We start from the raw sequence: 14,908 nt of genomic DNA on the forward strand, positions 1-14,908 counted from the left end.
AGATTTGTCGATCTTCACAGCCTGCTATGGCCTTGCTCTTTGACCTGCTGATCTTGGGCTTACCAGCCCCTGTGGCTACATGAATCAGGAGAATCCTTTTTCCTGCCCCACAGAGTTGGGGCGTTACCCAGCCTCTAAAAACCACTTGAGCCATTTCCTTGATATAAATCTCTTTCTCTCTCTGTATATATACACGCTTTACTGGTTTTGCTTCTCTAGAGAACCCAGCCTAAGACACCTATTAAGGACCTCCACTCTCTTCCAGGTTTTCTCACCCACTCCCATCACTTCAGTTACTCACTCCTTTGAGTTTTTGCTCAAATGTTACCTTCTCAGTGAGGCCTACCCTGACTACTCGGCTTAAAATTGTAACCCATTGCCCTTTACTACCAACACCCTCATCCTGCTCCTTTTATTTTTTTGAGTAGTGCTATGACCTTTTAATATACCATATAATTTATTTATATATTATTGTTGAGCCAAAGTCCAAGGTCACCAAGAAAGACATGACTTACATACAGGAATTGGTTGGAACAACACTTTACTCACATAGAGAAAAGGCAGAGCAAGATCAGCTTCAATAATGGTCATCAGTCCCCCATGGCCAGTGAGTCTCACTCCACACCTGAGGTGTGGTACCCTCACAGGTTTTATAAGCAATACGAATTTATTATTGTAGTGCACACACAGGTAGTTCATGTCCATCTGATCAGAGCCAGGAACACAAGGTGCTCCCAGAGCACTGGGACATGAAAAGTAGATAGCAGACAAATAGATATCAGTGTTCACTCTTAAATACCAGTTTCACGGTGAGAAATTGATGTTACTCGTATATCACTGGTGGGCATATCTTAGGTATCAGCAAGTGTGCTGAAGTTTAGGTACTGAGTTCTTTCTCTCTTTGAGCAGACCCCTTACACTGGGTCTCCCAAGCCTCTGCAGGTGGTTCCCCCATTCCTTGGCAAGGTGCCCTGCTTTTCAGGTGTGGTTTCTGCCACCATCTAGGCCTGCTCATGTTCTCTGTTGCTCCCAGTGCTGTGGCAGCCCTAAGCTCATTACAGTTACAGTTCTCAGCCCACTCATCTCAGACTACTCTGGTGCCATTTTTCTCTTTAGCAGATGCCGGATTCTGCTTCTCCTGGCCTCCACTGCTATTTCTCCTGGCTCTGCCTTCCACTGGGCCCAAGGTTTCTGCTGTTACTGGTGCTGGTCTCTTCTGAGGAATTACCAATCTCTGATTCTCTAGGCTGATGACTTCACCCTGGGACAAGGATTCAGGGGAGGGATGCTCTTTATCATAGAATTTCTGTATCTCTTTCCTCACCCACTCCTCCAAGAGCCAAATGTTCACACTGTCCAACCTGGGATGCTCCAGTGAGCCTTGTCTTCCCACACTTTTATTGGCCTCACTACTGCCTCCTGCAGCTTAGTCAGCATCAGGCCCCCAGGTGATCCCTCTTAGTCGAATCGGCCCCTACTCATTGACCTCGGGTGTGGTCATACTCTCAGAACCAGCGCTAAAAGGCCAAATCATTCACTGCAAAGGCGTTCCATACCTCCCCCAGGACTGGTGATCTGCACACATCTCACTTTTGTGCTGCAGTTGAGGGACATTGTTACTTCCCCACTGAGAACAAATATAGAAATGAGGTAGGCCAGGTGCCATGTGATGTACATGCATAAGCAGAGCAGAGAGTTTACCATGTACCTAGGACAGCGAGGGAGTTCCCCTGATAAGAAGAAACTGGCAGAGAGAGAGGCTCAGTTCCCAGCCTCCATTATCAGGGAATGCTCCAGCCCAAGGCTTCTGATTATATAGTCCCGGTGAGAGTCTCAGGGGCCATGGCAGACCACCCTCCCAACAATTATGTTTGTTTATTGTGTCTCCCTTGCTGAGACTGTGAGCACCATTGGGCAAAGCTCTTTCTTTGATTTGTTGATCTATCAGTGCCTGCAATAGTTCCTGGTACATCAGGAAATAACACAAATATGTTCAATGAATTAATGAATCTCTGTACTGGTAACTCCCCCACTCCACACCTCCAGCTCACACTGTGTCCTGAGTGCCACCCAAGGATATTTCACGGCCCACTGGGCCTGCCCAAGGTGCAAGCCAGGGTCCTATTCTACCCTCACTACCATCCTTTTGGCAATGGTCACCATTCCCATTTGAGAGAGGAAGAAACTGAGGCCCAGCGAGGGATGGGGGTTTGTCTAAGGTCATATAGCTACTTCACCATTATTTGCCCCTACCCTCAATAACTTTTGGAGGCTGGAGTAGTAGCCTCAGGGTAAACCTGATCCACCAGCCTGATTCACCACAAGGTCAAAGTAAGAGAGGTACTCAGAGGAAATGACCCCAGCTAGAGCAGACTAGGCAGGGCCAGCTCTGGCAACACCCACCACAAGGAATAAAGAATACCACTTAGTCTAAGATCTCTTCCCTCCTTCTTCTGGGAAGGGCATTCTGTCTTCCTTTGAGGAAACTGCTCCTTTCTGATTCCTTGGGAGAGGCTTTACCAGTCAAAGTGCTCTGCCCCCTCTGCTCACAGAGTCCTTTATAATACCCCATCTCTTTGAGCACAGTGATTGGCTCAGGGATGAGTACAAGACCAAGATTAGACCAATTAAATTCTTCCTTGAGACTTAATACATGGACACTAGGAAAGAGAAAGTCTGGTGTTACTAAACTGGGATGATGTAAGAGTGGCATTGTCTGAGGTCATCTCTTCCCCATTTCCTAACCCTCCATCCCAAGTCATGGAGGACACCTGTCTAGAGTGGGAGCAGATGAGATACAGAGAAAGAATAAAAGGGAGCAAGGTTGAAAGCGGACATATGCACATGAAAGATCTGATAACATATTTTGGGTCCTTGGAGTTCCTGATATTGGTGCCACTCCAGGGCTTTCTGATAGTGAATAGATAAATTCTCTTTTTGGCTTAACTAGTTTAAGTTAGGGTGCTGTCAATTACAGCTGAAGGTTTCCTAATGAATGTCCAGGTTGGGAGGAAATCAAACCAAGGAAACCCAACCCAATAAAATCCAAACAAATGGAATTAACCCAGTGCAATTCAGCCAAATAGACTTCAATCTAAATAAAACCTATACCAATGGAACCCAAGAGCTGGACTCTCTTGGTTCTTGGACTTCTCATTTCTGAGTCAGCATAGCTCTGAAAGAGCCCTGGGTGGCAGTCAGAGGCCTGTGCCAGACTTGTGCCTGGCCTGCCAATGGGCCTTGGATAAGCTATTCACCTCTGTGGAGCTTACCTTCCCATTTGCTGCATGAGGTTAATATACCTCTGACTTGAGAGTATCCAATGAGAAAATGGACAGGGACAAAATTGGACTGAAGTTGAATGGGTTCCCAATATCGATGGCAATGGCCCTGAAGTCCTATCCCTTATTCTAATGCCCCTGCCATTCTCTCAAGAGGACCACCTGGGGAAGAAAGCCAAGAAGTGCTCAGATGGAGTTGTGATTGGGCTATGGTTGGAGGCAGCATAAGGCAGCTCTTAGCACGGGCTTCTCTGGAGTAAAACTGCCTCTGTTTGTGTCTTGACTCCAATACTTATCTTCAGGACCTTGGGCACTCTACTTACCCTCTTTAAGCTGCAGTTTCTCCACATGTAAAATGGAGTGGTAATGGTTACTGTTTCCAAAGACTGTAAAGACTTAATGAGATAAGGTTTATAAGGTGTTCATGGTCCTGTGTCTGACACATGGAAAGTACTCGTAAATGTTTGATGCTATCGTAATTACTATTGACATTTATACAGCATTTTGCATTTCACAAAGGGCTTATACATACATAATCTTAGTTAATCCTTACCTTACTTCTGTGAGGAGGAATTTAATGTTCTGTTATTTGTAAGAAGGAGTCCCTGGGTGTTGCAAATGGTTAAGAGCTCGGCTACTAACCGAAAAATTTGTGGTTCAAATCCACACAGAGGTGCCTCAGAAGAAAAGCCTGGCAATCTGCTTCCAAAAGTTCACAGCCTTGAAAAGCTACACACTTCTACTCTGAAACACATGGGGTTGCCACGAGTCAGAATTGACTCAACCCCAATTGCCTTTTTTTTTTTTAGGAAGGTGCCGAGATTCAGAGGCATGAAGGAACTTATCCAACGTCATAGAGCTGGTGAGTGGCAGAGCCCAAAGCACAAACTAAAGCGTGTGTCACCACACCACAGCTATAACCAACACTAGACTGTTTTGTATTTCTATTTTTATGAACTAAAAGGTAGTTTTGTTTTGTTTTTTATGAAGTGAGTTTTTTTTTTCTTCTTTTTTTAAGTGACACTACTGCATGGAGTTTGAATCAGAGATGCCCTCTGCTCTGAGATGGATCATATTTGTTGAAAGGCAGGGCATTGTTGAATCAATACCTTTTCAGTAAAGCCTTAAAGACCTGCTGGGTGCGAGCCTTGTGTTGGGGTCAGGGTGGAGATAAGAGGAAGAAGGAAGAGGAAGGGGAGGACACAGATAAGAAGCAGAAGGAGAAGGAAGAGGAAATGGAAAGTCCTTCGAGATGACCCCTATTTGGGGAAATCCCCTCATCGTTCAAAGCCCAGCACCAATCCCCCTCTGGATCCCTTTCCTAGGGAGGTGAAGGAAAGGAAGCTAAGTCTTCCTGAGCACCTACCATGGGCCAGGCACTTACACATGTGGTTTTATTTAGTCCTACATTTTTCATCTTTGTCCATCTTCGGCCTAGCACAGGGCTGGGCACAGAGTGGGAGCACAGGAAAATTTTGACTGAAGAATGCCTTTGAGCTTTAAAAGTCAGAGAAGACATCCTGGAAGAAGGGGGTGATTGGAGAGTGGGGAGAAGGTTGAATTTTACACATTACAAAAAAAGTGAACAAATAAAAATGTACTGCTCGCTGATTACCACAAAGGCAACACGCCAGCTCTCAGCAGTCTCCCTCACGCCCTTCCCAATCACCACTCTCTCTTCCTTCCCTATGGTTACCACTATTTAGACTTTTTAACACTGTAAATTTGTTTTGCCCATTTTTAAACTTTATGTAAATAGAATCATACAGTATCCATTTTTGCCTGGTTTCTTTCACTCAGTTTCATGTTTGTAAGATTTATCCACATTGCTGTGTGTAACTGTGTTTTATTATTTCCATTTCTGTATGGTATGCCATTGTATGAGTATATTACAATTTATCCATCCTACTGTTTTGGGGCATTTAAGTTGTTACTGGTTTTAAACTATTACAAATATTGTTTCTACGACATTCTTGAACATTCCTTTTGGTTCACATGTGAATGAATTTCTGTCGGGTATATGCCTATGTGTGGACTTTCTGAATCGTAACCAAAACCAAGCCCATTCCTGTCGAGTTGATTCTGACTCATAGAACTGCCCCACAGAGTTTCTAAGGCTGTAATCTCTACAGGAGCAAACTGCCACATTTTTCTCCCTCGGAGCTGCTGGTGGGTTTGAACCACCCACCTCTCAGTTAGCAGCTGAGCGCTTAACCACTGCCCAATCAGGACTCCTTTTTTGAGTAATAGGGAATATATATCTTCAAATTTAGTAGATAATGCCTAACGGTGTCCCAAAGTGGTGGTGGTTGTTGTTAGGTGCCGTCGAGTTGGTTCTGACTCATAGCAAGCCTATGTACAACAGAATGAGACACTGCCCAGTGCTGCGCCATCCTCACAATTGATGCTATGTTTGAGCCCATTGTTGCAGCCACCGTGTCAATACATCTCATTAGGGGTCTTCCTCTTTTTCGCTGACCCTCCGATTTACCATGTATGACGCCTTTCTCCAGGGACTGGCCCCTCCTGATAACATGTCCAAAGTATGTGAGACGAAGTCTCACCATCCTCACTTCTAAGGAGCATTCTGGCTCGACTTCTTCCAAGACAGATTTGTTCATTCTTCTGGCAGTCCATGGTATATTCAATATTCTTCACCAACACCATAATTCAAATGCACCAAGGTGGTGTGTTTAGTCTCCCACTAGCAATACTTAAGAGTTCTAATTTCTTCATACCCTCTCCAATGCTTGGTATTGTTACGTTAGTTTGGTTTTTTGTATTTTAAATTTTAGCTATTTTTGGTGGGTGTGTATTATTTTCTCATTGTGGTTTTAATTTGCATTTCCCTGAGGACTAATGAGAATAAGGTAAAATCAAACACTTTTCACATATTAATTAATCATTTGTATTTCCCCTTTTGTGAAATGCCTTTTGAAATCATCTTCAAAATTTTCTATTGGGTTGTCTTTTTTTAATTAATTTGTTGTTATTGTTGTGTGTGGAGCCAATTCCGACTCACAGAGTAAAACTGCCCCATAGGGTTTCCAATGCTGTAAATCTTCATGGAAGCAGACTGCCAGATCTGTCTCCTGTGGGGTGGCCGATGGTTTAGAACTGCCAAACTTTTGGCTACCAGTTGAGAGCTTAACCACTGCACCACCTGAGCTCCTCTATTGATTAGTTTATCCTGTCATTGTTAAATCAATTCTGACTCATAGCAACCCTAAAGGACAGAGTGTAACTGCCCCATAGGGTTTCTAAAGAGCAGTTGGTGGATTCGAGCTGCAGACCTTTCAGTTAGTAGCCTAAGTTCTTAACCTGCGCCACCAGGGCTCCATCTATTGATTAGTGCCAGAAGTAGTGGTTCTTTGTTCGGGATACAAGTTCTTTGTCAGTTATATGTGTTGCAAATATCTTCTTCCACTCTGTCACTTGCTTTTTGCTCTTTCATTTGTTAATTTTTACTGTACTTTAGATGGAGGTTTACAGAGCAAATTCGCTTCTCATTAAACAATTAATACACACATTGTTTTGTGACATTGGTTGCCAACCCCACGGCATGTCAACACTCCCCTTCTCCATCTTGGGTTCCCCGTTACCAGCTTTCCTGTCCCCTCCTGCCTTCTCATCCTAAATGGGCTAGTGTGCCCACTTGGTCTTGTTTTGTTTTATAGGTCTGTCTAATCTTTGTCTGAAGGGTGAACCTCAGGAGTAACTTCAGTGCTGAGTTAAAAGACTGTCTGGGGGCCGTACTCTAAGGTTTCTCCAGTCTCTGTCAGAGCAGTAAGTCTGGTCTGTGTGTATGTGTGTGTGTGTGTGTGAGTTAGAATTTTGTTCTACATTTTTCTCCAGCTCTGTCCGGGACCCTCTGTTGTGATTTGCTGTCTTAATGGAGTCTTAGAATGAACGGAAGTTCTTAACTCTAATGTAGTCCAATTTATAAAGCTTTTACTTTATGAATAGTACTTCTGTGTCCTGTTTAAGAAATCTTTCCCTACCCTTAGTTCATGTAGATATTCTCCTATGTTATCGTTTAAGATCTTTATTGTTTCCCATTTCACTTATCTAGAATTTATTTTGAATTGATTTTGCGTGGTGTGAAGAGGGGCCAACTTTCCTTTTTTCCCGTACTATAAACATCTAACTAAGTAAAAAGAGCAACAACAAAAAAACCAAACCCATTGCGGTCGAGTCGATTCTCACCATAGTGACCCTATCCTTTGCCCACTGCTCTGCAGTGCCATCTTTATCTTTAGTCAAGTGACCATGTAAGCATGGGTCTATTTCTAAATTCTCTTCCATTGATCTACTTGCTCATTCTTGTGGCCATTACCAAGCTGTTTTAATTACTGTAGCTTACTATAGCTTTAATGGAAACTCTGGTGGCGTAGTGGTTAAGTGCAATGGCTGTTAACCAAAAGGTCAGCAGTTCGAATCCCCAGGTGCTCCTTGGAAACTCTATGAGGCAGTTCTACTCTCTGTCTTATAGGGTCCGTATGAGTCGGAATCAACCCAATGGCAATGATTTTTTTTTTTTTTACACTACAGCTTTATAATAAATTTTTTGTATCTGGTAGAGTTGAGTCTTCCCATTTTATTCTTATCAGGAGTGTCTTATCTCTTTCTGGCTCTTTGCATTTCTATATAAATTTTAGAATCAACGTGTCAATTTCCACAAACAACCTGTTGGGATTTTGATTAGAATTGCATTGAATCTATAGATGAAATTGAAGAGAACTGACATCTTTGCAATATTGAATGTTTCAATTCATGCACTTGAAATATCCATCTATTTAGGGGTTCTTTACTTTTTCTCAAAAAAATTTTTTTATAGTTTTTGATGTAGACATTCTACATGTGTTTAACTAGATGTATGCCTAGGTATTTTATATATATATATATTTTGCATCTTAGTTTTTTTTTTTAAATAATTTTTATTGTGCTTTAAGTGAAAGTTACAAATCAAGTCAGTCTGTCACATATAAGCTTACATACGCCTTACTACATACTCCGATTTACTCTCCCCCTAATGAGTCAGCCCACTCCCTTCTTCCAGTCTCTCCTTTCATGACGGTTTTGTCAGTTTCTAGCCCTCTCTTCCTTCCCATCTCCCCTCCAGACAGGAGATGCCAATACAGTCTCAAGTGTCCACCTGATACAAGTAGCTCACTCTTCATCAGCATCTCTCTCCAACCCATTGTCCAGTCCCTTCCATGCCTGATGAGTAGTCTTTGGGAATGGTTCCTGTCCTGGGCCAACAGAAGTTTTGGGGACCATGTTTGCTGGGATTCTTCTAGCCTCGGTCAGACTATTAAGTCTGGTCTTTTTATGAGAATTTGGGGTCTGCATCCCACTGTTCTTCTGCTCCCTCAGGAGTTCTCTGTTGTGCTCCCTGTCAGGGCAGTCATGGGTTGTGGCTGGGCACCATCTAGTTCTTCTGGTCTCAGGATGATGTAAGTCTCTAGTTCATGTGGCCCTTTCTGTCTCGGGCTCATAGTTATTGTGTGACCTTGGTGTTCCTTATTCTCCTTTGATCCAGGTGGGTTGAAACCAATTGATGCATCTTAGATGGCCGCTTGTTAGCATTAGATGGCCACTTGTTAGCATTTAAGACCCCAGACGCCACAGTTCAAAGTGGGATGCAGAATGTTTTCATAATGGAGTTTATTATGCCAGTTGACTTAGAAGTCCCCTTAAGCCATAGTCCCCAAACCCCCGCCCTTGCTCAGCTGACCTTCGAAGCATTCAGTTTATCCCGGAAACTTCTTTGCTTTTGGTCCAGTCCAGTTGAGCTGACCTTCCCTGTATTGAGTATTGTCCTTCCCTTCACCTAAAGTAGTTCATATCCACTAACTAATCAGTAAATAACCCTCTCTCACCCTCCCTCCCTCCCTCGTAACCACAAAAGTATGTGTTCTTCTCAGTTTACACTATTTCACAAGAACTTATAATAGTGGTCTTATACAGTATTTGTCCTTTTGCCTCTGACTAATTTAACTCAGCATAATGCCTTCGAGGTTCCTCCATGTTATGAAATGTTTCACAGATTCGTCACTGTTCTTTATCGATGCATAGTATTCCATTGTGTGAATATACCACAATTTATTTAACCATTCATCTATTGATGGACACCTTGGTTGCTTCCAGCTTTTTGCTTTTGTAAACAGTGCTGCAATAAACATGGGTGTGCATATATCTGATCATATAAAGGCTCTTATTTCTCTAGGGTATATACCGAGGAGTGGGATTTCTGGGTTGTATGGTAGTTCTATTTCTAACTTTTTAAGAAAATGCCAGATAGATTTCCAAAGTGGTTGTAGCATTTTACATTCCCACCAGCAGTGTATAAGAGTTCCAATCTCTCCGCAGCCCCTCCAACATTTATTATTTTGTGTTTTTTGGATTAATGCCAGGCTTGTTGGAGTGAGATGGAATCTCATCGTAGTTTTAATTTGCATTTCTCTAATGGCTAATGATCGAGAGCATTTTCTCATGTATCTGTTAGCTGCCTGAATATCTTCTTTAGCGAAGTGCGTGCTCATATCCTTTGCCCACTTTTTGATTGGGTTATTTGTCTTTTTGTGGTTGAGTTTTAACAGAATCATATAGATTTTAGAGATCAGGCCCTGGTCAGAGACGTCATGGCTGAAAATTTTTTCCCAATCTGTACGTGGTCTTTTTACTCTTTTGGTGAAGTCTTTAGATGAGCATAGGTGTTTGATTTTTAGGAGCTCCCAGTTATCTGGTTTCTCTTCGTCATTTTTGGTAATGTTTTGTATTCTGTTTATGCCTTGTATTAGGGATCCTAACGTTGTCGCTATTTTTTTCTTCCATGATCTTTATCGTTTTAGTCCTTATGTTTAGGTCTTTGATCCACTTGGAGTTAGTTTTTGTGCATGGTGTGAGGTATGGGTCCTGTTTCATTTTTTTGCAAATGGATATCCAGTTATGCCAGCACCATTTGTTAAAAAGACTATCTTTTCCCCAATTAACTGACACTGGTCCTTTGTCAAATATCAGCTGCTCATATGTGGATGGATTTATATCTGGGTTCTCAATTCTGTTCCATTGGTCTATGTGCCCGTTGTTGTACCAATACCAGGCTGTTTTGACTACTGTGACTGTATAATAGGCTCTAAAATCAGGTAGAATGAGGCCTCCCACTTTCTTCTTCTTTTTCAGTAATGCTTTCCTTATCTGGGGCTTCTTTCCCCTCCATATGAAGTTGGTGATTTGTTTCTCCAGCACATTAAAAAATGTCATTGGAATTTGGATCGGAAGTACACTGTATGTGTAGATGGCTTTTGGTAGAATAGACATTTTTGCTATGTTAAGTCTTCCTATCCATGAGCAAGGTATGTTTTTCCACTTAAGTAGCTCCCTGTTAGTTTCTTGCACTAGTACTTTGTAGTTTTCTTTGTATAAATGTTTTACATCTTTGGTAAGATTTATTCCTAAGTATTTTATCTTCTTGGGGGCTACTGTGAATGGTATTGATTTGGTGATTTCCTCTTCGATGTTCTTTTTGTTGATGTAGAGGAATCCAAGTGATTTTTGTATGTTTATCTTGTAACCTGAGACTCTGCCAAACTCTTCCATTAGTTTCAGTAGTTTTCTGGAGGATTCCGTAGGCTTTTCTGTGTTTAAGATCATGTCATCTGCAAATAGAGATAATTTTACTTCTTCCTTGCCAATCCGGATGCCCTTTATTTCTTTGTCTAGCCTAATTGCTCTGGCTAGGAGCTCTAGCACAATGTTGAATAAGAGCGGTGATAAAGGGCGTCCTTGTCTGGTTCCCGTTCTCAAGGGAAATGCTTTCAGGTTCTGTCCATTTAGAATGATGTTGGCTGTTGGCTTGTGTAGAAGCCCTTTATTATGTTGAGGAATTTTCCTTCAATTCCTATTTTGGTGAGAGGTTTTCTCATGAATGGGTGTTGGACTTTGTCAAATGCCTTTTCTGCATCAATTGATAAGATCATGTGGTTTTTGTCTTTTGTTTTATTTATATGGTGGATTATATTAATCGTTTTTCTAATATTAAACCAACCTTGCATACCTGGTATAAATCCCACTTGATTGTGGTAGATTATTTTTTTGATATGTTGTTGAATTCTATTGGCTAGAATTTTGTTGAGGATTTTCACATCTATGTTCATGAGGGATATAGGTCTGTAATTTTCTTTTTTTGTAGTGTCTTTACCTGGTTTTGGTATCAGGGATATGGTGGCTTCATAGAATGAGTTAGGTAGTATTCTGTCATCTTCTATGCTTTGAAATACCTTTAGTAGTAGTGGTGTTAACTCTCCTCTGGAAGTTTGGTAGAACTCTGCAGTGAAGCCGTCTGGGCCAGGGCTTTTTTTTGTTGGGAGTTTTTTGATTACCTTTTCAATCTCTTTTTTTGTTATGGGTCTATTTAGTTGTTCTACTTCTGATTGTGTTAGTTTAGGGAGGTAGTGTTTTTCTAGGAATTCATCCATCTCTTCTAGGTTTGCAAATTTGTTAGAGTACAATTTTTTGTAATAATCTGATATGATTCTTTTAATTTCAGTTAGGTCTGTTGTGGTATGGCCCATCTCGTTTCTCATTCGGGTTATTTGTTTCCTTTCCTGTATTTCTTTAGTCAGTCTAGCCAATGGTTTATCAATTTTGTTAATTTTTTCAAAGAACCAGCTTTTGGCTTTGTTAATTCTTTCAGTTGTTTTTCTGTTCTCTAATTCATTTAGTTCAGCTCTAATTTTTATTATTTGTTTTCTTCTGGTGCCTGATGGATTCTTTTGTTGCTTGCTTTCTATTTGTTCAAGTTGTAGGGACAGTTCTCTGATTTTGGCTCTTTCTTCTTTTTGTACGTGTGCATTTATTGATATAAATTGGCCTCTGAGCACTGCTTTTGCTGTGTCCCAGAGGTTTTGATAGGAAGTGTTTTCATTCTCGTTGCATTCTATGAATTTCTTTATTCCCTCCTTAATGTCTTCTATAACCCAGTCATTTTTGTGCAGGGTATTGTTCAGTTTCCAAGTATTTGATTTCTTTTCTCTGGTTTTTCTGTTATTGATTTCCACTTTTATGGCCTTGTGGTCTGAGAAGATGCTTTGTAATATTTTGATGTTTTGGATTCTGCAAAGGTTTGTTTTATGATCTAATATGCGATCTATTCTAGAGAATGTTCCATGTGCACTAGAAAAAAAAGTGTACTTTGCAGCTGTTCGGTGGAGTGTTCTGTATAGGTCTATGAGGTCAAGTTGGTTGATTGTAGCAATTAGATCTTCTGTGTCTTTATTGAGCTTCTTACTGGAAGTCCTATCCTTCTCCGAAAGTGGTGTGTTGAAGTCTCCTACTATAATTGTGGAGGTGTCTATCTCACTTTTCAGTTCTGTTAAAGTTTGTTTTATGTATCTTGCAGCCCTGTCATTGGGTGCATAGATATTTAATATGGTTATGTCTTCCTGATCAATTGTCCCTTCAATCATTATGTAGTGTCCTTCTTTATCCTTTGTGGTGGATTTAACTTTAAAGTCTATTTTGTCAGAAATTAATATTGCTACTCCTGCTGTTTTTTGATTGTTGTTTGTTTGATATATTTTTTTCCATCCTTTGAGTTTTAGTTTGTTTTTATCTCTAAGTCTAAGGTGTGTCTCTTGTAGGCAGCATATAGATGGATCGTGTTTCTTTATGCAGTTTGAGACTCTCTGTCTCTTTATTGGTGCATTTAGTCCACTTACATTCAGTGTAATTATAGATAAATATGTGTTTAGTGTTGTCATTTTGATGCCTTTTTGTGTGTGTTGTTGACAATTTCAGTTCTCCACTTACTTTTTAGTGCTGAGATGTTTTTCTTTGTAAATTGTGTGTTCCTCATTTTCATAGTAGTTGAATTTATGTTTGCTGAGTCATTATGTTTTTCTTGGTTTTTATTTTGAGTTATGAAATTGTTAGACCTCTTTGTGGTTACCTTAATATTTACCCCTATTTTTCTAAGTAGAAACCTAACTTGTATCGTTCTATATCACCTTGTTTTCCTCTCCATATGGCAGTTCTATGCCTTCTGTATTTAGTCCCTCTTTTTGATTATTGTGATCTTTTACATAATGACTTCAACGATTCCCTGTTTTGAGCACTTTTAAAATTAATCTTAATTTGTTTTTGTGATTTCCTTGTTTGAGTTGATATCAGGATGTTCTGTTCTGTGACCTTGTGTTGTGTTGTTATCTGATGTTATTGATTTTCTGACCAGTTTCCTTTAGAATTTCTTGTACCTTTGGTTTGGTTTTTGCAAATTCTCTAAGCTTGTGTTTATCTGTAAATGTTTTAATTTCGCCTTCGTATTTGAGAGAGAGTTTTGCTGTATAAATGATCCTTGGCTGGCAGTTTTTCTCCTTCGGTGCTCTATATACGTCATCCCATCGCCTTCTTGACTTCATGGTTTCTGCTGAGTAGTCTGAACTTATTCTTATTGAGTCTCCTTTATAGGAGACCTTTCTTTTCTCCCTGGCTGCTTTTAAAATTTTCTCTTTGTCTTTGGTTTTGGCAAGTTTGATGATAATATGTCTTGGTGATTTTCTTTTTGGATCAATCTTATATGGGGTTTGATGAGCATCTTGGATAGATATCCTTTCATCTTTCATGATGTCAGGGAAGTTTTCTGCCAACTGATTTTCAACCATTCTCTCTGTATTTTCTGTTATCCCTCCTTGTTCTGGAACTCCAATCACATGCAAGTTATTCTTCTTGATAGAGTCTCACATGATTCTTAGGGTTTCTTCATTTTTTAAAATTCTTTTATCTGATTTTTCTTCAACTATATTGGTGTCAATTGCTTTATTCTCCATCTCCCCCACTCAGCATTCCAATTCCTCGATTCTGCTCCTCTGACTTCCTATTGAGTTGTCTAATTCTGTAATTTTATTGTTAATCTTTTGGATTTCTGAATGCTGTCTCTTTAGGGATTCTTGTAGCTTATTAATTTTTCCACTATGTTCTTGAATAATCTTTTTGATTTCTTCAACTGCTTTATCAGTGTGTTTCTTGGCTTTTTCTGTAGATTGCCTTATTTCATTTTTCAGGTCATCCCTGGTGTCTTGAAGCATTCTGTAAATTAGTTTTTTATACTCTGCATTTGGCAATTCCAGGATTGTATCTTCATTTGGGAAAGATTTTGATTCTTTAATTTGGGGAGTTGTAGAAACAATCATGGTCTGCTTCTTTATGTGGTTTGATATCGACTGCTGTCTCCGAGCTGTCTATAAGATATTGAAACGATTTATTTTATATTCACTCACTGAGTCTTATCTTGTTTTGTTTTCTTTCAATATATGTAGATGGGCTACTAGATTATGCTGTCTTCATTGTTGTAGCCTTTGAATCACTTATGTCCTCTTACCAGCTGGTTTAGGCCGTTACCAGAAATATAAGCCTAATAGTCCATTCACTATTCTTGAGTAGAATCTGATTTTGGGTCACCAAGTGTGTGGGGTAGACTGTCACCTATTCGCTTAGAGGAGTAGTGGTGATAGTAGTGTGCACCAGATTCTAGTAGCAGCAGGGGGTCCCATTCTGGGGGGGCAGGATGCTGACAGGCTTCCCCCAAGTGCCAGTGAGGTAGTGTGTCTCTTTTCCTAAAGCACTTT

Source organism: Loxodonta africana, chromosome 3 (assembly GCF_030014295.1).
Source record: "Loxodonta africana isolate mLoxAfr1 chromosome 3, mLoxAfr1.hap2, whole genome shotgun sequence".
NCBI classification, from domain to species: Eukaryota; Metazoa; Chordata; class Mammalia; order Proboscidea; family Elephantidae; genus Loxodonta; species Loxodonta africana.